The 26888-nt window shown below is 37.6% G+C and overlaps 1 protein-coding gene across 3 annotated transcripts in view; it reads right to left on the minus strand.

Annotated features, from left to right (window-relative positions):
- Positions 1-24095, minus strand: part of tsnare1 (T-SNARE Domain Containing 1) — a 157340-nt gene extending 133245 nt beyond the window's left edge. For all 3 annotated transcript variants that reach the window (XM_058400940.1, XM_058400930.1, XM_058400950.1), the window contains exon 1: positions 23976-24095. The gene's annotated coding sequence lies outside the window, so the exon portion shown is untranslated. The remainder of the gene's footprint in view (positions 1-23975) is intronic.
- Between the last annotated feature and the right edge of the window lie 2793 nt (positions 24096-26888).

Here is a 26888-nt window from a genome sequence, read left to right on the forward strand (position 1 = left end):
CTATAAGAAAAAAAGCATTTTTCAGGTTAAGGATCAGAATCTGAATCAGATATTTTATTCAATTTAAGACATTATATAGTGACTAAAAAAGAATGAATTAAAAAGAATAAGGAGTGGTGAGAGAGCTCTCAATTGGTAGAGTCCCTGAGGGAGAGGTGCAGGGGGTCAGGTCTGTGCCACAGAGGACACTGTACATGAGATTAGTTCTGCCTCACGGCCAAATAATCCAATTCATTTTTACAGAGTAGGAGGATTAATTACTTTTGTCAGCCAAGAAACAACTTCTGTGCTTCTTGATTTTGAGCCTGGCTGGTGAGCTACTGGCACCACTCTTACAAGCTTCGCCCTCGTTGCCTTCTTCTTTCTGTCTCTCTCACTTTCTTCCTCCCTCTCACTTACACATAGACATGCAAACAGCATCACCCCTCCTTCTCTTTTCACACACACAAATATGCATATGCCTTCTTATTAGCATTTGAAACAGTGAACCCATCTGAGATTCAGAGCCCATTGCCAACAATTTAAAGTTCTTCTAGAAGTTTATGGATGAATTTAGTTCATATTATTCCATGATGTGTGATTTTCCTGTTTAAAATCATCTGTGGTGTTGTTCTTGGTATTATTTTTGCCCAGTTTTCCATTTCTCTAATTCAGACATGCTTTCTGTTAGCTGTGTCAGTCAGCTGCTTATTGCAAGCATGAAAATTAGTGAAATCTAATCACGTGTCATTATGAAAATGTCACTGCACTGCACTGCACTGCACACATTCGGTTCTTAACAGGAATGAGAGGAGCTGAATGCAGAAGTCACATTTCACCTAATATTATGTAGAGTAAAGGGGTATGATGGCCTATTCATTACAGAATCTGACTCTGGGGCTTTTCCCTAATAGCCTATCTAACCAAACTCACACACATACTGTAGCCAGTGACATGCAGGTTCAAACTGAAAAGTAACTCTGTGATGGACAGGTCATTCATTTTTGAGCAGTTCAATTAACTAAGGTTGATCATTGTGTCACTCTTGATTAGTTGCCATTCCTTCCTGATCCTGTTGTACTAATCTGTCTGAGCCTTACACACAGGGTGTGAGATGAAAAGAGGAAAGTATGCTTGTACCCTTGTAGTGCAATTGATGTGTCAATGTCTTTTAGTCATTAAAATAACTAATTTGAATAATTAATGCCAGTAAACAAGAACCACGCTATATTACCAACATATGACTGTCTGTCAAAGCCACGGCTGCATCAGTAGCTAGCATGTTGAGTGAGAAAGACAGAAAAAAGTCCACATGTTTGCATAAAGGCCAACACACAATATCTAGCATATTGCTTTGAGTTCATTGAAAATTTTTTTTATGTTTTTGCGTTTTTAAATTCTACCTGTTTTGAAACACTTCAATGTCATAGCCATTATTTTAATTCAAAGCCTGGAGCATAGAGCCAAAACAATAAAAAATGTTTCATTGTCTAAATGACAGGCAGAGCAGCAGCACAGCAGGCAGCATCGTTTCCTTACAGCTCCAGGGTAACTGATATGATCCTGAGCTTTGTCAGCATGAAGTTTTGCATGTTCTCTGTGTGTTCTGGTTTCCTCCCACTGTCCAAAAACATGCAGGTAGGTGGAATGACGATGCTAAATTGCATGTAGGTGTTGAATGACTATGTGAATGTGTGTGCATGGTGCCATGTGATGAATTGACACCCCATCTGGAGTGAATTACACCGAATGCTCCTGGGATAGGCTCTGAATCCACCACAATCCTGGCCAGGATAAAATCGTTACTGAAAATAACAGTATGAATGAAAACATTTTTGTACAGGAAATTATGATTTATCTTCACACCAGATCTGTCCTGATATATACAGCTAAGCAGGGGGTAGAATTCAAAAGTCCACTGCATTAAATTGCTATCCTGCATTAATATGTGTGAAGGGTCAAGCTATTTGATATTGGGCCTTTAATATGATAGTAAATTATCATTATAGGAGGCTAATTAGAAGTCAAATTGAATGAGATGAAGTGCTTTTTATACTATGGAAATTATGGGTTCAGTTATTTATGTAATATGGACATTAGCAAGTGTGGAATATTAATCACATTTCCATGCAGAGATTCTGCAGATAAATAAGGCGTCCATCTTTATGTGTGTCTTTGAGAGCAAGATGGCAACAATACTTAGAAAAGATACTGGCAATAATACTTAGAAAAGTTAAGTGACTCAATCCCAGTACATCACATTTTTTGTATGCATCATATTGATATGCACTGAATACATTGCTTCTAAAATCTAACATAATTTCACATTATCCAAAGTCACAATCCAATTAACATCTAGCTTAGCAGTTACACATCTTGTTTAAGGGTCAAACAGTCTCTCTCTCTCTCTCTCTCTCTCTCTCTCCTTTTTTTGTTTTTGTTAATACCTTGTAGCCATGACAACAAGACCTACAACAACCTTGTAAACAACCACTGACAAATTAAAATAAAACCAGCTGTATTTGATTGCACATATTTTAAATATGCTAGTTGATTTTATGTGTGTAAAAATGAGGAAAACCCCCATTTAGTTATTTCCATGGGGAAATTGCCATTCCATGGTAATTCCAGTACTCAGAAAGCTGAAATAGAGCATTAGAAGTGCCGACAGGAAAAGGAATGTGACCACTACGTAATATAATGTATATAACTCCAGCTGAGTTAATCAGGTAAGTCTAAGTATGTTTGAAGTGAGCATATTGGTTAAAGGAGACAGGGAGTAGAGTGTGTGTATGATCAGACAGGCCTGTGGAAGCATGGCAGTGCTAAATACAGCCATCAGAAGGCAGGCAGGATTGTGAATGCCCTTAGGGGACTGACAGAACGCCTCATCACTTCCCCTCATTTTGAATTGGTCCCCTCATCTCCCATTATCACCACAGAGAGGCTTAGCACAGCATGAGGGAGCACAGGCACCGAGTGGAAAGAAACCGCAGCTAGGGACACTGCCAGAGCAACAGCAGCAGCAGTCGTCACAATGGATCCTTATTACACACATGTAACTGCACTGGAAATGTACATATGTAAGCATGTGCACATACTTTAGAATGAACACACAGTTATTAAAGCAGTGAAATCAGTTGTTACAGCAAAGCATGTTCATACAAATGATATATCTTTTGTATGTAAATAGTACAACAAATTCAAATGCTGAGTTAGCACAAGATTGGTGGAGAGAAGTGTAATAATTGGAATCATTTTGGCCTCCAACACTTCTTAACTTCATAACTAGCACAGGTGTCAAGCTAACACAAAAAGTGTCATCCTGGACTTAGCAGATTGCCGGGGCTTACTGGAAGAACTGCAAGTCATGGCCACCTTGATTTCACCTCATGTGCATGGGCAAGCACACCAAATCTATACTTATATACAGAAATATGATTTGCTAAATCAATATGCAGCATCAGCTGTTATACTGTAAATAAAAGCACAGCAGCCCAGGTGTGCTGAGAGCTGAGGAGGCTCCGTCCCAGTAAAGCTGCAGGCCCAGATGGAGTATCTCCACAACTACTGAAGGCCTGCGCAATGGAGCTGGGAGACCCTCTACAGCGCATCTTTAACCTGAGCCTGGAGCAGGAGAGGGTACCTCAGCAGTGGAAAACATCCTGCATCATCCCAGTCCTAAACAAACCACACCCTGGAGAGCTGAATGACTTCAGGCCAGTCGCCCTGACGTCTCACATAATGAAGACCATGGAGCGGGTGATGCTACACCACATTAGGCCACAGGTCCGCCACGCCCTCGACCCTATGCAGTTTGCATACCAGGAGAAGGTGGGAGTGGAGGATGCCATTACTTACATGTTACACAGATTCCTCTCTCACCTGGACAGCGGCAGCGGGGCTGTGAGAATAACATTTTTGGACCTCTCCAGTGCATTCAGCACCATCCAGCCGCTGCTCCTCAGAGTCAAACTAACAGAGATGGGAGTAAGCTCACACCTGATCACATGGATCACAGACTACCTGACAGGCAGACCTCAGTACGTGAGACTGGGGGAGTGCAGGTCTGACACTGTGGTCAGCAGTACTGGGGCACCAAAAGGGACTGTTCACCATCTACACCTCAGACTTTCAGCATAGCTCAGAGCTCTGCCACGTTCAAAAGTTTACGGACAATACTGCTATCGTTGGCTGTATCAGGAAGGGACAGGAGGAAGAGTACAGACAACTGATACAGGACTTTGTTGCATGGTGTGACGTTAACCATCTGCACCTCAACACTACAAAGACCAGGGAGGTGGTGGTGGACTTCAGGAGGCCCAGGCCTCAACCTGAGCCTGTTACTATCAACGGGGACTATGTGGAGTTTGTCAAGACCTACAAGTACCTTGGAGTACAGCTGGATGAAAGAATGGACTGGACTGCCAACACAGATGCTCTGTGTAGGAAAGGACAGAGCCGGCTGTACTTCCTAAGAAGGCTGGTTTCCTTTAACATCTGCAAAAAGCTACTGCAGATGTTCTATCAGACTGTTGTGGCGAGTGCCCTCTTCTATGCGGCAGTGTGCTGGGGAGGCAGCATAAAGAAGAAGGACGCCTCACGTCTGGACAAGCTGGTGAGGAAGGTGGGCTCGATTGTAGGCTCAGAACTGGAAAGCCTGACATCAGTGGCAAAGAGGAGGGCGCTGAGCAGGCTCCTGTCCATCATGGACAATCCACTGCATCCACTGTACAGCATCATCTCCAGACAGAGAAGCAGCTTCAGTGACAGGTTGCTGTCACTGCCCTGCTCCACTGTCAGACTGAGGAGGTCGTTCCTCCCCCATGCCATGCGACTCTTTAATTCCACACGGGGTGGGAGGAGTCAGTGCTGACACTACTCTTCTCTCTGTAGTGGACTGTACAATAAAACACACACTACACACAATACATTCCGGTTTATACAGAACTCTCAATACACTCCGGTTTATACAGAACTCTCAATACACTGAGATTTGCACAGAACTCATAAACACGCAGTTTTTGCACATAACAGTTTTTGCACATCGAATTGGTCTGTAACCTTAAACAGTTGTTTTGCACATTACTTGTTTTTCATCTAATTCTCCATATTTATTCCTAAATCTCTGTATTTAGTATTTTTCTGATATATTTTCTTATATTGTTATATTCTGCTATATTTTGTAATATTTTATATTTTGTTATTTGATATATTTTTGTACCCTAATTTGGGTATTTTAGTATTTTTGTTAAATTCCTTCCTATTTTATCTATTACCTGTGTTTGTGGATACTGCTGGAAACTGTGAATTTCCCTTTGGGATGAATAAAGTATCTATCTATCTATCTATCTATCTATCTATCTATCTATCTATCTATCTATCTATCTATCTATCTATCTATCTATCTATCTATCTATCTATCTATCTATCTATCTATCTATCTATCTATCTATCTATCTATCTATCTATCTAAAACAGTAGCCTTTTTGTACACATGGTGCAGCCTGGGAACCCCCCTTCACCAGACTTTCACATGACTGAATGATGGTGCATTTTCAGACCACAATGAAGCAAGAATTATTTATGACTTGGATAAATCTACTGTTCTCTAACAGTAATATCCGTGTTAAACATATAAGCCTGTCTCACCATCAGCAAACATCTTATTTTTAAAATCTTATTTCAGCACCAAACAACACGAAAAATTGCAGTCTCCTGATGTTTTTTTAAAAACACATAACCATATGGCCAAAGGCATGCAGAAAGCTGATCACCACCCATATGTACGGTTCCCTCAATGCTAGAAGCACATGATTATCTAGGATTTTGTATGATATGACATTAACATTTCCTTTCACTGGAACAAGGGGGTCCAACGCTGCCCTAGAATGACAATGCCCCATGCACAAAGCGAGGTCCATGAAGACGTGGTTTGACAAACCTGTCATGCTTTTACACATATCTAAATCACAAAGTTATATCAGTTTAAAGCATGATAACATCTCACTATCATTATCCATAATGAATTGATTAGACGTGTCCATGTTTGCAACTGCGCAGAAAAGCACACTAAGCCAACAAGAGTTTAGAAACGTTTTAGGCATTTTCTACTGCATTTGTTAAAGTTCCTTCAAAGCCTAGTGTACCCTGCAAGATTTTCCAGTACAGAGTCATCTTGGCACACTGTGACCGCTTGTGTAATGTGAGTGGTTCAGTGACACTGTTTTCTCAGACTGTGAGTGATGTCTCTGGCTCTGATATTTTCATACATGTTTAATTTTCTCAGCAATGAATCATGTAGTATGAGTGTACCCCTGTGCAACTAGTTGTAAATACAGCAATGAGAAACCGCCAGTGAGAGTCTAAAAGGAAATCAAATTCATCTGCTCTCATGCAGAGCAGATCCCCGAATCTCAGATTATCATCAACTACGTGTGTTGGCAAGGCGAGGGCAAAATGGAAGCATTATAATACGGCTTCTATGAGAACTTGTTTGGCATGTCAGACCCAAATGGTTGTCAGGAACAGCAAACATAAAAACAAGCACAACATGATTCCTGGCATTGCATGCTAAAAAAAAATTTGCTGCTTTTTTGCACTTTATTTCTAGCTCTCTTTACAAAACAGTCTCCCCAACCAATATTTCCTCCAGATTTTCTCTTAGTTCATGATTCTATACAAAATAGTAAAAAAAAAAAAAAGTCACAATGCAGTCTGCGTTTATTTCAGTGAGACGGTGGGATTTGGAAGATTGCCTAGTGTGTGCTCATTGTGTAGCTTGCATAAAACTGATTGCAAGTGATTAAAGTTGTGTACTGCAAAAGGCTTAACAATTCTATACCTTATCCTATATATCTATATCTATAGATATATCTAAAAAAAAAAATAAATACATTTTAAACTAGAGATGCAACCGGTTCAACCATTTTCCATCATTTAGCAGCAGCAACATCTAGTGGGTTTTCCCAGACAGCTAAACATAAGCAACAGAGCAATAAAGCCACTCAGGGTTAGGATTACTGATGTTTAAATACCATTATGGCACATTTACAAACAGTACACAGTTAATAACTTTAGCAAATAAAAACAGTGTTTTAGTAAGAATTTCAATAAAACAGGTTTTATTGGATTATTGAATTTGTTGGATTTTTTATTAAGGATTTTGTTTACTTTCAACCTACAACTACAACCTGAGACTGAACCTCTACTTTATAAAGTTTCATCCAACTGATTTGTGCAAATTCTTACCAATTTTCCAGTGTGAAATCATATTGAGCAGAAAATGATTATTTAATTTTTTTTTATTGTTTTTGTTTTAGTGATTTTGGGAATGACTGCCCACAAGAAGTAGACTGCTTGAGACTGCTTCTCAAGAAGTCATTGCTCAGTCTTGACAGCAGGAGAAATACACACACACACACACACACACACACACACTTACTACCAAGTGAAATTGCCATGTCTTCTAAAGAACTCATTATTGATATAAATCACTCAGTTGTCTTTCCAAAACACACCATCACCACTGAATGGGTTGTGGTGATGAGCTGGTAAAAAGTGATTAATTCTCCATAAAGTCAAAAAAAAAAATTAAATGATAAAGAAGGCTTTCTTAAAAACTAGAGTAGTGTTTTGAGTTTTGGTTAGAGAGCTCATGAATGCTGCTTCAAGCCTTAACAAGCTCCATTTACACAATCAGGCTGCAGTGGCACTATTTATGAGTCACCCCTCAATAATTATTCAGAGAACACACTGAGATGTGGTTTTGTTTCAGGTTTTGTAGCCAGTTCATGCAGCTATACCCAACAGTGCACCTACACACACACATACATACTGTACACACGCTCGCTCGCATACACACACAACTCCCCAATAAACAACAAACTTTGCAAACATGGCACTGTAACAAGCGAGCCAGTGTAGCGGCCTTGGTAATGATGACAAAACACAAGAAGTCAGATCTAACTATAATCTCATGCTCAATCTTGGACTCTCTTCTTGCAGTGAATTCGCATCAGAGCAGGAACTAAAGATAGCTCTGCACAATTTTCAAAATAATTGGAGTGTAATAAGAGACGTGGGCATGCACGGCACTGAACAGACTTCAGTAAGAGAATGATCTGCTGTGTGTCTGCATGTTTCTTGCTGATTAGATGTTATTTAAGCAAAAGCAGGATAATTTGTTCTTTAGTAGTCACATCTAGTGTGTGACTGTATGGCACAAAGTAGTTTCTGAGTTAGATGTTTTGATTAAATGTATATTTTTATGTTTCATAAAGATGCAGTTGTTCTGATGTGCTGTGTTTGCTAAATGTGACAACCAAGTACTAAATTAAAACAAGCACCATGTTAACACTAAGTAAACAAGACAGCAATTATGTGAAAAAGTGTTTTTTGTTTTATTTATTTTTTTTTTAATTTATTTTTAAGAAGTAGTTTTTAATTATGTTAATCTCAACTTGGTCTGAACCTGAATGGCACAGAAGAAGTGTAGTGTACAACACACTGAAAGCAGTGTTAAAATTAGGGTGGTTAACCTTTCCAGAATAAATTGGAGACTCCAGGTATTGAATAACTATTCCCATAGATTTTTTTCACAACTTGCAACGAGAAGTATATATATATATATACACATACATATATACATTGCAAAGTGTGAACAGATGGGTTAAGTGATATGAGACACTTTCAACATTCATTATTGTTGAGTGCAATGTTCTAACACAAATACTGTGTGTGTGTGTGTGTGTGTGTGTGTTTGTGTGTGTGTGTGTGTGTTAGGTGAATACTTCACACTATTTATAGACTGCTGTGTAAAGGGTGCTTTACACAGCTGCAGTGATAGAGACACCAGACCAAGTTCAGAAAGTGCATCATTTTAACCTGCTGTCCTAAATAAATGAACAAAATCATGAAACAATCTCTTGTGTTGAATACACAACTAACAACTACCTGATGGATTTTGTAGTCACTGGTCCTGCTTAAAATTGCACTCCAGTGCCCTTTTGTTCAACCAAAGCAGCCTAATTGTCAGTAAAATTGGTCCCAAAGCATCAAAAATCTCGAAACTCAAAATGCATATAAACTGAAATGCATTTAAATTAAACAAAACTACCACTGTCAAATGCAAATTCAAATATTAAAACATGAATTTTGTACATTAAAGCCATTAAAATATTTCCTTTTGAGGAAAATCTCTGGGAATTAGTTCACACTGAATTGGTCACCCTATATACAGTATATACCACAGCTAAGAGATGATTACAGCCCATGTGCAGGTCATCATATAGTGCCAGATATGGTTGAGCTTTTGGCACTGGTAAGTGTATTGTTGGACAAAAGTGACCCTACTGTAAGCAGCTACACTTCGAATCGACCAATCATATCTAATGCTTGTACACCTTTTTTAATTTCCGAAATGGTTTAACTAAAAGAAATGGCCCCATAAAGGCTGAGCTGTGGCCGTGTTTAAAAGCCAGGTTCAGATGAGTTCAGGGCCAGATGAAGGTGGTACGCACTAATCCATCTCTTATTTCTTTCTAGGAATCACCTGAAGGTATGGTGATGAATAAGGACAAGACGCTCGCTGCAGAGCTGATTCAGGCTAAAACACCTCCTGGGAAGAGGCAAAGATGGTCTCTTATTTTGACATCACTGTCAATGGGAAGCAGATTTATAGATTGGACAGACGGTCAGCCACACAAGCATCAATAAAATTTAAAACACAGTCTGTCCACATGGTGAGAGGAGAATTCAGAATGCACAGTAACCTTCACTCAGGCACAGAAAAAAGGACCTTGATGATTTCATTTACTTGAAAGAACAGAGGTGACCACTCATTTAATTCAATTCTCAGTGATGGATGAAAGAAGAGAACTGTTTGTTTGTTTGTTTGTTTGTTTATTTATTATGTAACAAGTTTCATATACATATGAATATGTCAGTATAATAAGAAAGTTGGTTTAGCCTCTGCTCTCTGTAATCATACACTAATTCATTACCATGGCAGTGGAAAATATGAATTCTTCAATCTGATGACAGATTGTATCATTAGTAACTACAGCTTGATTTGTAACCAACAAAAGTCATTCTACTGCTATTAGGTATGTGACATAAATTGCTACATCTAGCACATAGTATCACTGAGGTAGACCTCAAGAAATCAGCAAAACTTGAAAAATAAAAGAAGGAAATATCGTGGTTATTACTATTACCTTATCAGTGTTGTTCAGTTTACTTTAAAAATGCATATTTAGTAAAGGGAACAATCCATGCCAAATGGAAATTATTTTAAATTTGTAGTTACTAATGTTTACCTTGGCTTGTTATGAGCAATGCACCACAGGTAATGGGTCAGCTGCTTATACATTCCAACAACTATCAATAATTTATACATGCTTTGTGTTTTTGACCAAAGAACATATCCAACTCACACTTTTGTACTGACACAGTTTATTACCAAGCTAATGTATTTTATGGTAGGATAAAATTGATTTAAATGTGTAAAACACCTGCCTAAGCATAGGAAGTTGAAATAACTGCTGAAATATATTAACGTGAACAAAATAATAAAAGGGGGCACTGTAGCAAAGCAGGTAGTGCTGCTGCCTCATGCGATTGCTGATGCAATTCTGAGCTTGGTTACTAGCTGTGTGGAGTTTTGAATGCTCTCTCTGCATCTGTGTGGGTTTCATCTAGGTTCTCTGGTGTCTCCACACCTTCTAAAACATGCTAGCAGGTTGACCGGCTACACTATAATGCCCCTAGATGTGTGTGTGTGAAAGCAGTTACTGAAGATGAATTGGCTACCAAATGATTGGCCACCAAGCAGCAACCAAGCAGCTGTTGTACTTTATTCAGCATAATTATATTAAGTGAATGAAAATATATGAGTACACAAAATATAATTTTAGAACATAGTATGAAGCAATGTGTGTCTGTATAATTTTGATCAGAAAATAGCTTCTGGACTGGGCTTCTAATTTTTAATTAAACCGTAATAATCAGTCATGCTTTCTCTATTTCCAACCTGCCAACCTCTAACAGACAGCAGTGCATGAAGTTATGCCATCTATATGTAGACATTTACACATGGCTAATACCATTGTGGCAGCCAGTCTCACTCATCTGTGCTGAGCCTAGCTATGGAATTCTCCCTTAGGGATTTCAAGCTGCTTTAGTGTTGGACTTAGAGGGGGCTCTCAGAGCTCTCAGAGCTGCCTGGCTTCAGTCAGGGTTGAGGACAGATGGCCTACTGGACATCCAAGTTACAGCCTTCTGGTTCTCTCCAATTGTCACATATGTTCTTCCCTCCAGCAACTGCTTCCTGGTGTTGTGTCTCCCACAATCCAACATACTCATCACCATGGTTACTTAGCCCAAACGCTATGTGTAAGCTAACATGCGTGGAGTCTCACATCTAGGGAATCATCCAAAATGAAAATGTCACTGCAGTGCTTTGAATTAAAAATATACTTGCAATAATGGATTTCTTTTAATTAAAAATGGTTTATCAAGATTTCTTAAATCAGATTTTCATAGATCACTACTGAATATGCTAACGTATAAAAAATGTGCACTACCACTCTGAAGTGCGAGTACTTTATGTGTGGATTTTAGAAACATGGACAGCTAGAAATGATTTTAATGCAGTTTTCATTCAGGTATTCAAAAATAAGTGCTGTATGAATCATGCCATTTTTGGTTTAGTCCCTAAACCATCAGAACAAAAAGTGTGAGAAAATTTTTCTTGGGAAATTTTCTTTCAAGTAAACCAAGCCACACCTTGAAAAACAACTTGTCATGCATGATAAAGATCCATAATGATTAACCGGGTTTTACATTTCTAGAATCCAAAATTTCTTCTCACATTCACCAGCACAGTCAGAGCGACCCAGATAAACCTTGCCATCTCCAGTGGATTGGACATGCCGGTTGATTTCAGCAGCCAAAGCTCCTCCGAGCAACCAGAAGGGAATGATACAGCAGAGTGATTAGCCTGGGATTGTAGCCGCATGTACCTTTGTCCTCTGGTGTTGTGGACATTAGACATTCATGTATCAGTAGACCTGTCTAATTAATATTATATATAACCCATGGTGATATTTTCAAGCCCAGTGTAGCATCATTACAGACTTTTCTGAAATATTTCACCAGTTGGACTCACTATCTGTGACACACTCTGTCTACTCGTTTTCATTTTCAGTGTGCTCCAACAGTTTTTATGCAGAGCTTGAATAGAGCCAGTGTGTAAATTCACACTATTTTATCCCATTTGGAAAATAATTAGCAGGTGAACAGAATGTAGCGTCTCTGTCATTAGGAAACTGTTTGGCTTGGTTGCATACTAATGGCTAAGGCTTTTTCATGCACTATAATTTGTAAATGGATCAGTTACAATAATAAGCCATTAATTAAAGCATTATATGTGCTCATTAAAATAAATTATACACAGCTTGATTTAACTCTCAAATCTGCTTGCTTATAAGATGTGCATTATTCATGTATATTAAATATATATAAATAAACATAGATGTATCATCTTCTTAAGAAATTGTCATTATAAAAAAAATTATTAACCCCAGTTTTAGATTTTTAAATTTTACTAATACAGACAGAATCAGAGCTGGCATGGCTCAGATGGTAGTTCCAGCCAAAAAATAGTATATTAACGTGCTCTTTGTAATACATTATTGTTTCTATAGTAACAGTTCATTCATAGAGCTTGGTATGGCTGACACTAAGAGTAATAGCAATGGATTTTAAAAGCATGTTGTTGTTTGAGAAGAGCAACCTGAAATCACTGATGTAGTAACGTTTTTTGTTAGGAGTTATGGAAAGAGTTTTCCCAAGTACAAGAGGAAGAACTATGGAGCAAGAGAGGGTGTGTGTGTTTGGGGGGGGGTATTATTGGGAGCAGAGAGAGAGAGAGAGAGATGCTGTTGAGGGAATGCCTGTTTATCACAGCTATGAAGTGATAACAGGAAATATTTCTCTCAGATGTTCCATTAAATTTACACTCTAAACCTTTAAACTGTGTAATATGTTATTCATTAATAAAACCAACATTGTAATCATTGGCAAATCACTGTGGTATAAACAGAATAACATACCTAAAATATTGCATTGTTGACCACATGGTTATCTTTATAATCTACTTCAGGGTGGTAATGGCAAGACGTGAAGTTACACCAACATGGATTATTTTCATATAAATACATGGCCAGGAGTGTGTTATTCTATTACATGTTACAGATTCAGGATGTCAAACATTTTATTCCAATTCCAGTGATTTCAATTTTAATTAAATTAATTTAATTGATCATCCAAGTATTTTAAATGACAGGTTTTTATTTCTATAATCTGTTTGACATCACCAGAAGATTTGAAATTTGTATTGCATTTAAATTCATTCATTCATTCATCCATCCATCCATCCATTCATTCATTGTTTTTCTGTAACAGCACTTTCCTGTACAAGGTCATTGTGAAAACAGAGCTGGAATTACTTGCACAAAGCAGGATGACAGTCTGGATAGGCCATCAGTCTATCACCATAAACTCATGGCATTGGGCAATTTAGTATTGTTCTTCAGCCAATGACTGTTTTTTTTAAAGATAGGAGGAAACAGAAGAACCCAGAAGAAGCCCTCATGGATATATGGAGAACACGTGAAACTCTACGCAGACAATAAACCACTTGTCTTGGTAATGCAGTGTGAAATTTTTCATTCTCTGAAACTACAAGGTTCCATCTTAAATGCCAAGGAAGGAGCATCATCCTTAACCTCATTCTGATTGGATTATTTTATTACGTCTACAAATCATTTTTTACACGTTATAAAAATTTCACATCCAGACAGGAATAAAATTTCCACAGGAGGAGTATATTTCTACTGGGGTGTATTTTGTACCAAACCAGATGTTTGAGTTACGTGGTAATTTGATCACACTCCATTCGCAACACAGTCAGAGTGGTTAGAGATGCACAAGAGTGGAGGAGAAATGCTGGCTCTTATTCAGTCTGAGACACCCGATGACAGTTCCAACGACAATTTGAAAACACAATAAAACAATAATCCCAAAGTATACACGAGGCATAAATTTTTCATTTCATGACTCAGGAAGTGTTTAATATCTGGGGAAGGGTCGCTGATACACACACTACAAGACTGAATATGGCAAATAGCAGCAGTCAAACTAGCAGCAAGTAGCAGCAGCTGTTTTTATTACAATGCAAGGTAAAACCTGCATAGAAAATAACAGACATGCTCATCTGGACGTGTCTAAAATGATGAGAGGAGTGCCGGGTTTGGTGAAAAACAGTAGGTAATTTGGCCTGTAATATTCACAGAGGTGACCTGAGAGAAACATTGACATGGCTAATATAAAACTGAAATGAATATAACAGAGGGGCACCTGTAAAATACAAACTTACGCTAGGACCCACTATATGTTTAATCCCATCCAGATAGAGCACTGGTGTAGACAGATGTAGTGTACATTTTAGTTAAAACGCTATGGTAAATACTACACACCCTTTATACACTACACAAGTTATACAATGAGTATGACAAATTAAATCACCAGTGTTTATTTCCTACTGAGATAATCTGCATCTACAGGACAAATATTCAATTAAACCCTGTAGGAGCTGATGCACTGGTTAGTCTGTAAAACAGATCAAAGCTACTGAAGCATGCTGTTTTGTTATAAATTCGATGCTGCATTATAGTTAGATAGTCATGCAACTGCATAAAGACTTCCAGCTTGTGTATTTGTACTAAATTAGTTTGCAGTAAGAGAAATCTCATGCATTTTATCATTTTAGGGTAACCCTGTTTGGTGTCAAATAATATTCTTTATAAGAGGCTTTCCATGGAAGTATTGTTTCTCAGAATAGCAATGCATAGTGCTCTAAAGCAATTATAGATACAACACTGGCATTGAGGCCAGGGAAATGGTAGAAATGTTGGAATTTGCATATATTCTGCTATGTAGTAATGTTTATGGTAAACCATTAATTATGGGGTTCCATCATGCCACTGCCACATCTTATACCACAGCTTACAGAATTCCTAAACCGTACTGTTACCAGAATGTAGAAGATTCTCCAGAAATCCATTTGAATCCTTCAGTCCTTTATGCTGTGCCCAAGCATGATCGTTGTTTGTGTATTTACTGCTACAGTTCCCCTTGCTGTTACCATAACTGATCAAAAATAAATCCCTTTATTTGTGGTAAAGTCCCTGAAATGACTATAATTATATTTTTTCATGTGCATGACACAAATGCAGTACCTCTGCCTTAAGCAGTTTAGATGAAAGACCCAAAATAATCCTTAAATGCTGCTTTATGCTGTGTGATAAAAGCAGTCTAATACATTTATTAAATGTCACACTGTATGAGGTGACACTAAAAACATCTTTGTCATATTCTGTGGCTGTGTTATATCAGATAAACGATCAGCCATAACATTAAAACCACCTTCCTTACCTACCACAATATTGTTTAGCCACCAAAACAACCCTGACATGTCACAGTAAGGAGTCCACAAGACCTCTGATGGTTTGCTGTGGTATCTGGCACCAAGATGTTAGCAGCAGTTCTTGTAAATCCTGTAAGTTGCAAGGTGGGGCCTCAGTGGATCAGTACTTTTTTTAAGTTAAGTACTTTTTTTTCTGAGGTCTGGCCTGACATACACATGAAAACTGTGCTTTGTTAATTAAAAACCTTTCAAGGAAATGTTAAAACTGATTTTAATGATTCATGTGGATTGGAGAAAAAGATATGGTACTGAAAATGAAGACAGCACAGTGTGAACCTGTGCACGCGAAACTTGGGTTTTCTGTGTTCTAAATTTACTAGAACTCCATTTTTCATAACTGCTGACCAGACTGGTACTTTGTGGTCTTCATATTTGATAATATTATCAGTTTTGTTTTTTTATTACACCCTTGTGTAAAGGTACCAGAATATGATTCATGCTGTCCTGCTCCAGTGGAACACCATATTAATAAGACCTATTAATTCTAGTATCTTTGGGTTTTTTCCACATTTCACCTTTTTTAATACTTAATACACTTGTCCTTAAAATGAAGTGTAACAGTACACTGTCGCTAAGCTTGGGTGTGCTTGTCCAAATTCTGTTATCATGTGAACAAGAACGGCTTATTTATTTATTTATTTATTTAGCATTTTCTATACAATATGGATTTTTCCACCAACCAGTTCCCACTACCTCACTAGCTAACTCCGGCTTATCACATGACAACTACCAACCAGGGACAGCAGGGCAAACACATGCTTCCTCCAAGACATGTGAAGCCAGCTTCCACATCTTTTCAAGCTGCTGTTCATGCAGTGCAACTGGGCAACATGACACATTTGGAGGCAAGTGCTAACTGCCATATCTGCATGCATAGGCACACAGATGCTCACGAATGGCTAATGTCATTAGCCTAATTGACAACAGTTAGAATGTATGGCATTTCTCCCACCCAGGCCAGTTTTGTTTTCTTGACCCCCATCCATAGATGGGTGTTTTATCATAGGTATTCAAACACATGTTCTCCAGGTAATAGGGCAAAAACTTTTCTATTACACCACGTGTAGTACATCAGAAAACAAATACCCTAATTGCAAATTTTAATCCTTGTCCAGGACTCAAAACTAGATAGCAGTGGACAGCTGCAAGCTCATGTATGTGGAATAGCACTGTCCTCTGTACTGCACCATGAGCAACAGTTTGAAAAGATGCAGTTGACTGGTTTCACCTGTCTCAGTGGAAGTAAATGTTAGTTTTCAAGCTGCCAGGTGAGAAACTTGCAGGGAATTGACAGATGACCAAACTGGCAGACGACCAAAAAAAAATGTAGGGGTAAATCTATGTTTTTAAATATACCTGTATGCCTGTATATGGCGCCTAAGAATGCGGGAAAAAAATCTTTATACTTGTAAGTGAAGCCTAAGACCACAGAGAAAAATCTGTATATGTGTATATGAGGCCTAAAACCAAGGAAGTTAACTCACCATCCACATGGTAAACACCCGCACAAACTAGATTTTAATCTTACAGATGTTAACATTTACTGTACATTTTTGGCATTTGGCAGACGCCCTCATCCAAAGTGATGTACAAAAGTGCTTTGAAGTCTATTTCAATCGATACATCAACACTGGTTCACAAGGTCACAGACTTAGTGGACACCATCAAGCTAAAAACTCTGTTGTTACAGCATCTGTGCTCCTTGTTCATCTGAGACAGAATTGTCACTTTTATTTAATAACAAAGCTGATTTTATAGTGATTTTAGAACACAGAGCTTAGTAAAATATTACAATATTTTGAATAAACTTGTTACGCATTCTTGTGCCCAGTAATGTTTATAGTGTCAAACTTTTGGAGACAAAATTCTCATTCATTGTTTTACTCTAAAGATGACACTAGGAATCCCAATATTTAAATGGTAAAATCCTGCCATTAAATCCATCTGACAAGGTAACTACACTATTTGTAAACACCTGACTAAGTTAATTGATTTTACATGTTAGGTACATGTCACTACAACTACATTTTTATTGTCATATCAAACATGTATTTCAGACAAATCATTAGTTTTGTTCAGTATCTCATAAATAACCTAAGCCTCAAGGGACACTGTTTCAGCAAAATGTTCCAAAGGTTCTAAAGTACTGAAAAGTCGACCACTGCTTATTTAAGCCTGAGTGAATCAGAATGCAGCTATGCTGCAAAAAAAATATCATAATTATTAAACTAATTATTATATTGAATCTTTTATTAACCTAAATTCATTGAAGTAAAGAATGGTCAGTAAAAATAATTTCACAGGAAAGTAAACTTCAGCATTGAATGCCCTTGTCAATGCTTTCTCCAACAAATAATGTTGTAGTGCAGAACTAATTTCATTAGTGGCTGCCATTTGTGAATGATTAAGGCCTGTTCTCACGCAGCGCTGTGTTGGCCACAAAGTTCTCTGAGGTTAATAACCAGTTACAATCAATTACGCAACCAATCTGATACAATCAATGAGTCCCTCCAAACTAACACAGGAGAACAGTAGTGCTGAGCAGAATCAAACCATATGGATATGCCAGAACATGCTACAGGTCAAGGTGAATGCATTAAAAATATTGCAGCTATAAATATAAATGAGAAGTCCTGAAGGTTGTTAGGAGGAGAAAAGGTTGAGGTGTATAATGTCATTCATGGGAGGTTCATGGATGGCTCACTTTATTTTAAATAATATCCTGCCTCTGGTTGCCTCCATAAATCTTTTAAATGTTTGTCATTCCTAAAATCATGCCTATAGCAATACTTTATCACTGATCCAATTTTCTTTGTATAACTTATTTTCTTAGTGGTGCAGTGGGTAGCACTGAGTTTGATCCTGATCTCAGGTTACTGTCTTTGGGGTGTTTTGCATGTTCTCCTTGTGAGTGAGTGTGTTTCCTCATCCCACCAGCTCTGCATGGTTTACAGACTTGTTCCCACTGTTCAGAAACATGCAGGAGGATTGGCTATGCTAGATTGCTCTTAGGTATAATTGTGTGTGCAAATAGTGCCCAGAGGTGCACCACTATCCCATCCTTGGTGAATTCTGTCTCCTTGCACTGAGTGTTGCCAGGATTGGCTCTGGATTCACTGCAACCCTGACCAGGATAAAGTGGTTACTGAAAAGAAATGAATGAATAAACTTTACTTCATTTCTCTGATTTTAGATAACTGTGGTCTGCTGATTGTTTCGCTTTTACTGGCTCACAGCAGCATAATTTAGGGTACACAGACATATTTGGAGCATTCTCTATTAACATGACATGTAAAGAATAAACTAGTGATTGGGAGCTTTCAGCTGACTGATTTTTGATTAAATCGCTATTTATTTTGGGACTGCAACAGCATCATTATTGACTGTTTTTTCTAATATGACCAATTCTTGCCTGCTGATAACATGTGGTCTTGGAATTTCTTAAACAAATCAGACACTACAGTACAGTTGGGGCAGAACATTTACTAATAAGCACTGAGTTTTGCCCCGACATCATCAAGTGTCGCAAGCATATCTAGGACAATCTTAAGAACTAAGGAATTCTAAAAGCCCAAACTGGATCTTTTTGACACAGTGCTGTTGAGATTAGTTTGGTTATTTTAGCCAACACTGTCTTGGTATGCTAAATGAAGTTTTAATAAACTATAACTCTATAAGAATTAGCATGTTGTTGATGTATAGTAACTGACCATCACCCTACATAGATTTGGTTTAGTCTGGTTAAGCTTGCTCTGTGATCATAGGGGCACTGAAGGAAATACTTGCCATTAATTGCTAGCTTTAATTATTTTCTTCTGACTTTATGTCTGTGTGCTAATGTTTTATGTTTGTTTATGCCTCTCTATGTTAATGTCATATTTCCCATTCCCTTGTGTTTTTAGCATGGTCTTAAAATACTATATGATCTCAGAACACACCAAGGTCAGAGGTGATATATTGTCTTGCTAGGCCTTCTTTTTACTTATCCCTCCTCCTGCCTTTACACCTTCTCTACACATAAGCTGGCTTCTCAATTCTTAGAGTGAGATGGTGAAACCTTAAGTTCTGCTACTATTTGGTGAAAAGCTGCTCTGAAGATTCTGGGAGTACATTATAAACCCCAAAGTCTAAATCAACACTGGTCTCCTGTGTACTGACTTCTCTTTGCCAAATTTCTAACAATGTCTAACAAAGCTTTCATGAATCAGACACAGATCTGTTCATACACGATTCCATTAGCTTAAATTTGCAATCATTGCTATGTAATTTAAGGCAACTGTGAGGCTTGGAGTCCATTGTTCCATGTTGTTATTTTCTAGTATCTTGGGGGAATCCTGGATGCAGTTTTTTAAAAAGGGTTAGTAAGATTTTGTGCCAACACATAAAGCACCTAGGTATAGATTATACAAGAAGCTGCATATCCAGAGCAAGGGGACCTTGAATTAAGATTCAGTCTAGGTCCGACAATGAAACATGTTCCCTGACATATGTTTGAAAGGGCCCCAACTTTAGCCACATTAATAACCCCTGCATCTGACTTTTGATTATGACATGACTATTAAATTAATTAATTAATCTACTGATGTTTTAGATGTTGTTCGGACAAAATACATTTTTAAATGTATTATGAAGATCTTAGGACACAAAGTCCAGCTGATTATATCAGAGGGAACAATTTTCACAAGGAACTGATTTGTATGTGTGTGTGTGGATCTGGTCGCATAATGTGACGTGATTATTAAATAAGTTGATTACAAACAAGCTTCTTCACACTTACCAGATGATGACATACCAAAGTAAGCCACCTCATACAAACTATTACATCAACACCATGTTCACACTATGTTTATCCATCCAAAAAATAGACTGTCATTTTTGTCTTCCCCAACTGTGATTCTACATTAATTTATCACCAAATCATGTCTTAAATTTTCTATGTACATAACTTGTATTAATGATTAAAATACCAAAAATATACAAGCATTTCTTTGCAAAATATTTAGCATTAACAATTTAGTATTGTTCTGTCTCTGAAGTTTTTCATTAAATATCTGTCAATTCAAACTGTGAACTAAAATGTTATGTTCAGAGTGACTATAATATGATCAAATATATTTCACTTTCAAAGAAAGCAAAGCAGGTAAAAAGGTATAAATAACAGGCAATGGCTACCTTCTAAATTAATTGATTAGCTCGGCTTACAGCCAATCATCTTGCTTGGGCCTTTGCCTGACAATCATTCTCTGATTTTCACTCAGCAGCAAAAACAGTACTACAGACATGAATCAGCACTGTCTAGTCACAAGGGCTCTCTGCCAGCAGGGTCTTAGTGAAGCAGCACATCCTGCCAAAGCAGTGTCACACACTTTTATCAGACCTCATCCTCTATCTGGATGGGTCCAGATTAGTTTTAATTTTATCTAAAGTCCTGACCACCCATTAATCCTACACTTCCAAACAGCCCCGCTTGTTATCTGGAGTTCTCAACCAACCGACCCCACAAATTGAATTCAGCTCTCATGCCTCTCTCTAGCCAGTTCTACAATACTGTCCAATTACACACTATTTCAAGCAACTTACTGCAATCAAGTAATGATGCTTAATGATGTGCTGTTTTCAGGCATAGGACCACTATATCAACTTCTTGTTAAAACTTAATAAAAGAAAAGTGCTATCTAGAAAATGAGCTTGAACTCTGGTCAGATGGATTTCCAATTTTATCTTACTTATTATGTTGTGAGTATAGCATGGGTGGTGACAGCTTGTCACACATTTATTGAAGTAAAAAGAAAGATGTCTGATTGCTTTTGGCAGCAAATAATCTATCCGTTTTTTGTAATGTGTTTATGTTTTTCTCTAGACATAGTAGAAGCATTTAGTGCACTTGACAGATTCATGGCATGAATTCCCTCACTCTTCCAAACGCAAAGATTTTCTATTTGTCATTTACAAGTGCAATCTTGTAAATCTTTTGAAAATGTGTACATAATCAATGTGAGCATTAAAATCTGTCACCAGGATTAGATCATACAGTTATGTACAGTTTGAACATGATGTGCTAAATATGAGAAGGATGATTACACGTATGATTACAAGTGAATTATGTATTTAGGCAAATGCAAATCTGGGTTGGAGACAAGAACAAAAAAGAAACCCAAACAATAGTACATGGTGCTTATCACCATGGGAACCATGGCAAAAAGGGGTAAACTGAGAACAACAGACAGACAACAGAAACCTGGCAAACCACTGCTGATCTTTACAAAGCAAATGATGCGCATCACCATTAACCACAACAATAATTTAAAGTTCAATATTTTGAAAGATTTGCATAAATTATGTAACCACTAGCATAGGTGAAGATTTGCCAAGACATGGATCTTATTCCTGTGCCTAGTGCGATAGATGATCAAGGCTGGCAAAGACAAATCTTGCAGTCATTCTGTTCCATCGTTCATGCCAAAATAGCTAGAAAGCTTTCCATAACAAAGCAACTTTTATAGAACAGAACAAACTAAGACCAGGTGCTGTGTTCAGATAAGACCATACTTGAACTGTTTATAAATATATCTGGCACAATGAGAGGGATGCATATCTCCAAAACATACATACTAGCACCATACGTACTTTTTAAAATGTGGGGGTAGCGAGACTTTTTTGCTGCTAGTTATACTAAGGTATATGTGCAATACCGTTAATTCTCAAACATTCAGATTGTTTTGATCAGAATCATAGTTAGCTCATCTTGGCTGGAATTTGCCTCACTTGACTGATTGTCAACATGTTTTAACATGGTACAGTCTCATTTCTATTTGGATCTAGATGTTTTTGGTATAGATGTAGTAGCAATGGATGTTATATGTTTGGCTCTCTTCACATGGCCAAATTTTAATAGTTACTACTGTATATACTGTAAGTAGTTCTGAAAAGTACTGGCTTTCCTGCATTTGATGATTATTTACATATATATCAATTTGAAATAAAGTTATAACCAAATAACAAATACTAAAAAATTCTTGGGGAAAAAAGAAGTTCGCATTTGAATTCTACTGCACTTACTCTGCATTTATAACCTAATCAACGTATGAAAAACAATCAAATAACTGACAAAATATAAAGAATTATAATTTTACAATAGGATATGAAATATCCTTGCAATTATCAACATCATCAAACATGAGTCTCAGCATTTAAGACAAGTCTGCAGTGTTGGCTGAACAATTAAGGCTATGGGTTACTGATCAAAAGGTTCAAGCCTCATCACTGTGGGGAGTTTGAGAAAGGCCCTTAACCCTCTCCAGGGGTGTTGTATCATGGTTGTCCCTGTGCTCTGACCCCTGCTTCCTAACAGGCTGGCATATGAGAAGAAAATAATTTCACTGTGCTATAATAATATGTGACAAATTACGACTTAACTAACCTTATTGTCATCTCTTTACTCTACTGATTTCATGTCTTGCTAATACCAATGGGGAGATAATCGCTCAACATTCACTTATATTGACCAAATTTATTCTGATTCATGTCTTTTGATAATATTTCAACATAATTTAGTTTGCCATCTGTACAGTGTTGTTATTATTTATTTATATCAAGATTGTTGAGGATATTTTGAGAGTCAGTAGAGACATTAGGTTATTATGCAAGAAGTTGAAAGCCTTATATTCATTGTGTGATTAAAGCACACTTAGCTAGCAATATTTTTAATATGACAGACTGTATTAACTGCTTATCTGACATGGCCTTTTCAGGTAGAAAGCTAGGGCAGGATTAGAAGGAAGCCTAAATAAAAAGATGTCCAAATTGATTTGGTAAAATATATGCATGTTTTCTTAGAGTAGAGATGTTAATGTATATCACGGGCAGAAAATAAATGGTCATTTGGCCAGATTTTTCAGCATTTTGGTTGTTTTCCAGAATTCAGGCAATAACAACATCTGATGGGTTTTCTCAAACTGCAACACATATGAAGTGAGAATTACTATTACTAGCAGAAGCGGTTTTATTCTACAAACAAAAATACTGAAAACAGCCTTATTGTCCTTCCAGTGCTTAACTAACTGACAAATCACAGCACGCATATGATTCTACGGTGTTTGCCTTGCCTGCTGAAGGAGATATAAATAAAGAAGCTTGTGATGCTAAGCACAAAGGCCTTGTTTACAGGTTGCAGCAAGGCCCATCTCCCTGAGGACACTCACACTATTAAACAAAGATATTTAGACAGTCCTGTTAACATGGTTCTACAGTCAAATGAAGCATGCTACAATACACACACAGTGTACAGAATGTACAGAACAGTAATCCTCCATGTCCTACTCCCTTCCTCTTCTTGTCTCCTTATTCCTGTCCTACCCCCTCCTCCCTGCTATAATCCCAGCAGCAATAACAATCTATTCAACGAGAAAAAAAGAGCAGAGGGGGAAAAAGGTTTCTTAAACATTACCTCTTTTTTCTCTTCAAAGAGCACTTAGCCTTAGCATTCACATCAGACGAGGAAGAAGCAATCAGAAGCAGCTCAGACTCACACCATCACATGACTCTCTACCACCTGCTCCCCTTTATTAGTCATGTGGTATGGATTATACTGGTGGATTCTGGGATTTGTAGTTTGCTGCAAGAATGGGTATGTAATAGACTATATTTCACAATACATTTTGACAGCCCAGAGCATTTCTCATGGAATAATTATGACAGGAGTGTATGTATGTATTTATAGACACTAAAATAAATAGGTTAATTACGTGTGAAACAATTGTGAAGGCACTCTCTCTCTTACCCCGAGCTTCAGATGGTGTCCATGCCAGGCCAGATTTATCTTGTCAGTACTGATTTTGCTGTTCATTCCTGATCTTGTTGTTGATTCCTTATTTTGCTGGTCATTCCAGCTTTAGCTGGAAATTCTTACATTTTGCTGGTCATTCTTTGTTTTGCTGTTCATTCCTTAATTTTGGTCATTCCCAATGTAGCTGAAAATTTCTAAATTTGTTGTCCATTCCTGGCATTGCAGGTTATTCCTGATTTTGCTGGCTGTTCTTTATCATGATGTGCTTTCCTTATTTTTCCGCTAATTCCTGATTTGTTGTCTATTCCTGAGATTGTTGGTCATTGTTTATTTTGCTGTTCATTCCTGATTTTGCTGGTTGTCGGTCATGCAAGATTGTGCTGGTCGTTCCTCAATATGTTAGTCATTCCTAAATGTGTGCCTTTTCCTGACATTGCTGGTCAGCCATAATTTTGCTAGTCATTCTTTATTTTGCTGTTCATTCCTCATTGTGCTGGTCATTCCTAAATGTATTCCTAAATATTGGCCCTTCCTGACACTGATGGTCAGTGCTAATTTTGTTATTTATTCCTAATCTTGCTGGTCAGATACACAGTCCCACCCTCTGATGTTTCCAGATTTACTATAGACAAAATTATCTGTGGTCCTGACTTCTGAAATGAAACCTAAAAAATGTTTTTACCTTAAAATGGATGTCTGAACTTTTGCTTTGTCACTCTAAATCCAATTAAACATTAAAAATGCTTTAGTTCATTGTTGTTATGAGGAAAGTTAAATTAAAGTTTGTGCTGTTATACAGGTTATCCATCCTCATCCAGAACTGACAAATTAGTCAGACCACTCCCAGTCTTAACAAATCATTTCTGTAGCTGAGAGAGGCTGCTCTCCACACTGCCTGAGCTAAATGTGGCTGCTAGCTATGGTGCTGAAGTTGATGGACGCTGCTGTCCGTGGTGTTGAAGGCTGGAAATCACAGTGGATGACAGCATGTGTGGGTGAGAAGCTGCTCCTCTAGACAGCCTGTCATTGCAACGTCTATTGGAGTGACCAAGATAATTTTATTACTTCAGCATTAAAGAATGACTGCAGCAGAAGAAGAATACATGTTAAAGGAATAACAATAAACAAATACAGTGCTCCTTCAACCAGTTCTCATGGCCCAACTCCACAACAAAGAACCAAAACAAATGAGTGTATGGCTTCATTACTGCAAACTGAATATCGCAAATCTGAGTTATGGGCATGACAAACCCTGATTAACCACATTTCACCAACAACTGCAGCCATATTTCTTTTTTCTTCATTAGGGGCAGAAAAGAAAAGCATGCGGCAATCCTCAGAAGAGGTGTACATTCAGAATGTGACAAAATCAATGGCAAGATGTCTACTCAAAAATGGAGAAAAACATACATTCATGTCCATGATGTGCTAAGAAACAAGCTAAAAGAGAGCTAAGAATGGAATAAGGTTGAGGCCATGAATACTGAATACATCCCTGAATAGATGAATCCTTTTATTCAATATTTTGTGCAAAAAGTATGTCTGCAGAATATTGCATTAATTAATATTTATACAGTTACACAATTTTTAATGAAATGTGCAATATATTGGCTATTGTCAAGGCAATTTAATTTTTTCTCCCAATACAATGTACTAAACCTGAAAGATACATTAGTATGTCTGAGGATCAGGTATTTCATTAGCATAAGTCTCTTTACATTTACATTTATGGCACTTGGTAGACGTCCTAATCCAGAGCAACATACGTTTATCTAATTTGTATAATTGAGCAATTAAGGGTTAAGGGCTTTGCTCAGGGGCCCAGCAGTTGCAGCTTAATGGTCCTGGGATTCGAACTTATAACCTTCTGATCAGTTGTCCAACACCTTAAACACTGAGCTTAAATAAAGACACTATGTTTTTATTTATACTTATGGCATTCGGCAGAAGCCCTTATCCAGAGTAACTTATGTTTATCTCATTGAGGGTTAAGGGCCTTGCTCAGGGGCCCAGGAGCGGCAGCTTGGTGTTTCTAGGATTCAAAATCTGCTGAGCAGTAGTCCAATTGCCTTAACCACTGAGCAACCACTGCCCCTAAGCTAGTTAAAGAAAAAGCCATACCAAATCTGTATAATGTGCATTTACAGTAAATTATGTTTTTTTTTTTGTATTAAAATAATTAGTGCCATAAAAAATAACCTATAACTATTGATGAAACAAATGGCTCCCAGAGACAGAGTACTTTCTATGAAACAAATCAAATCCTTAAGGCAAATAGAATAAGGTAAAAAATACCAAAATTCATAGTTAGCATCAAAACTAAAGAGCAAGGCAAAACAAAGTCATATACAGAGAGTCATTCCAGAAAAAGAGGCTCAGAACATACAAGAATGGCTTGCAATCAGCAAGATGTTGCACCTGTGTTAAAGTCCATGTGCTTTATATATGTTGCAGACAGAAAGATCATAGAGTAACTAAAATTCAGTCCTCTGGCATTCTGGAATGTGAAAGTCTAGGCTAGATGTTACAGCAATAAAGTTAGTTTCATATTAGATATGGTCTTAACTCTGATAA

Source organism: Hemibagrus wyckioides, linkage group LG01 (assembly GCF_019097595.1).
Source record: "Hemibagrus wyckioides isolate EC202008001 linkage group LG01, SWU_Hwy_1.0, whole genome shotgun sequence".
NCBI classification, from domain to species: Eukaryota; Metazoa; Chordata; class Actinopteri; order Siluriformes; family Bagridae; genus Hemibagrus; species Hemibagrus wyckioides.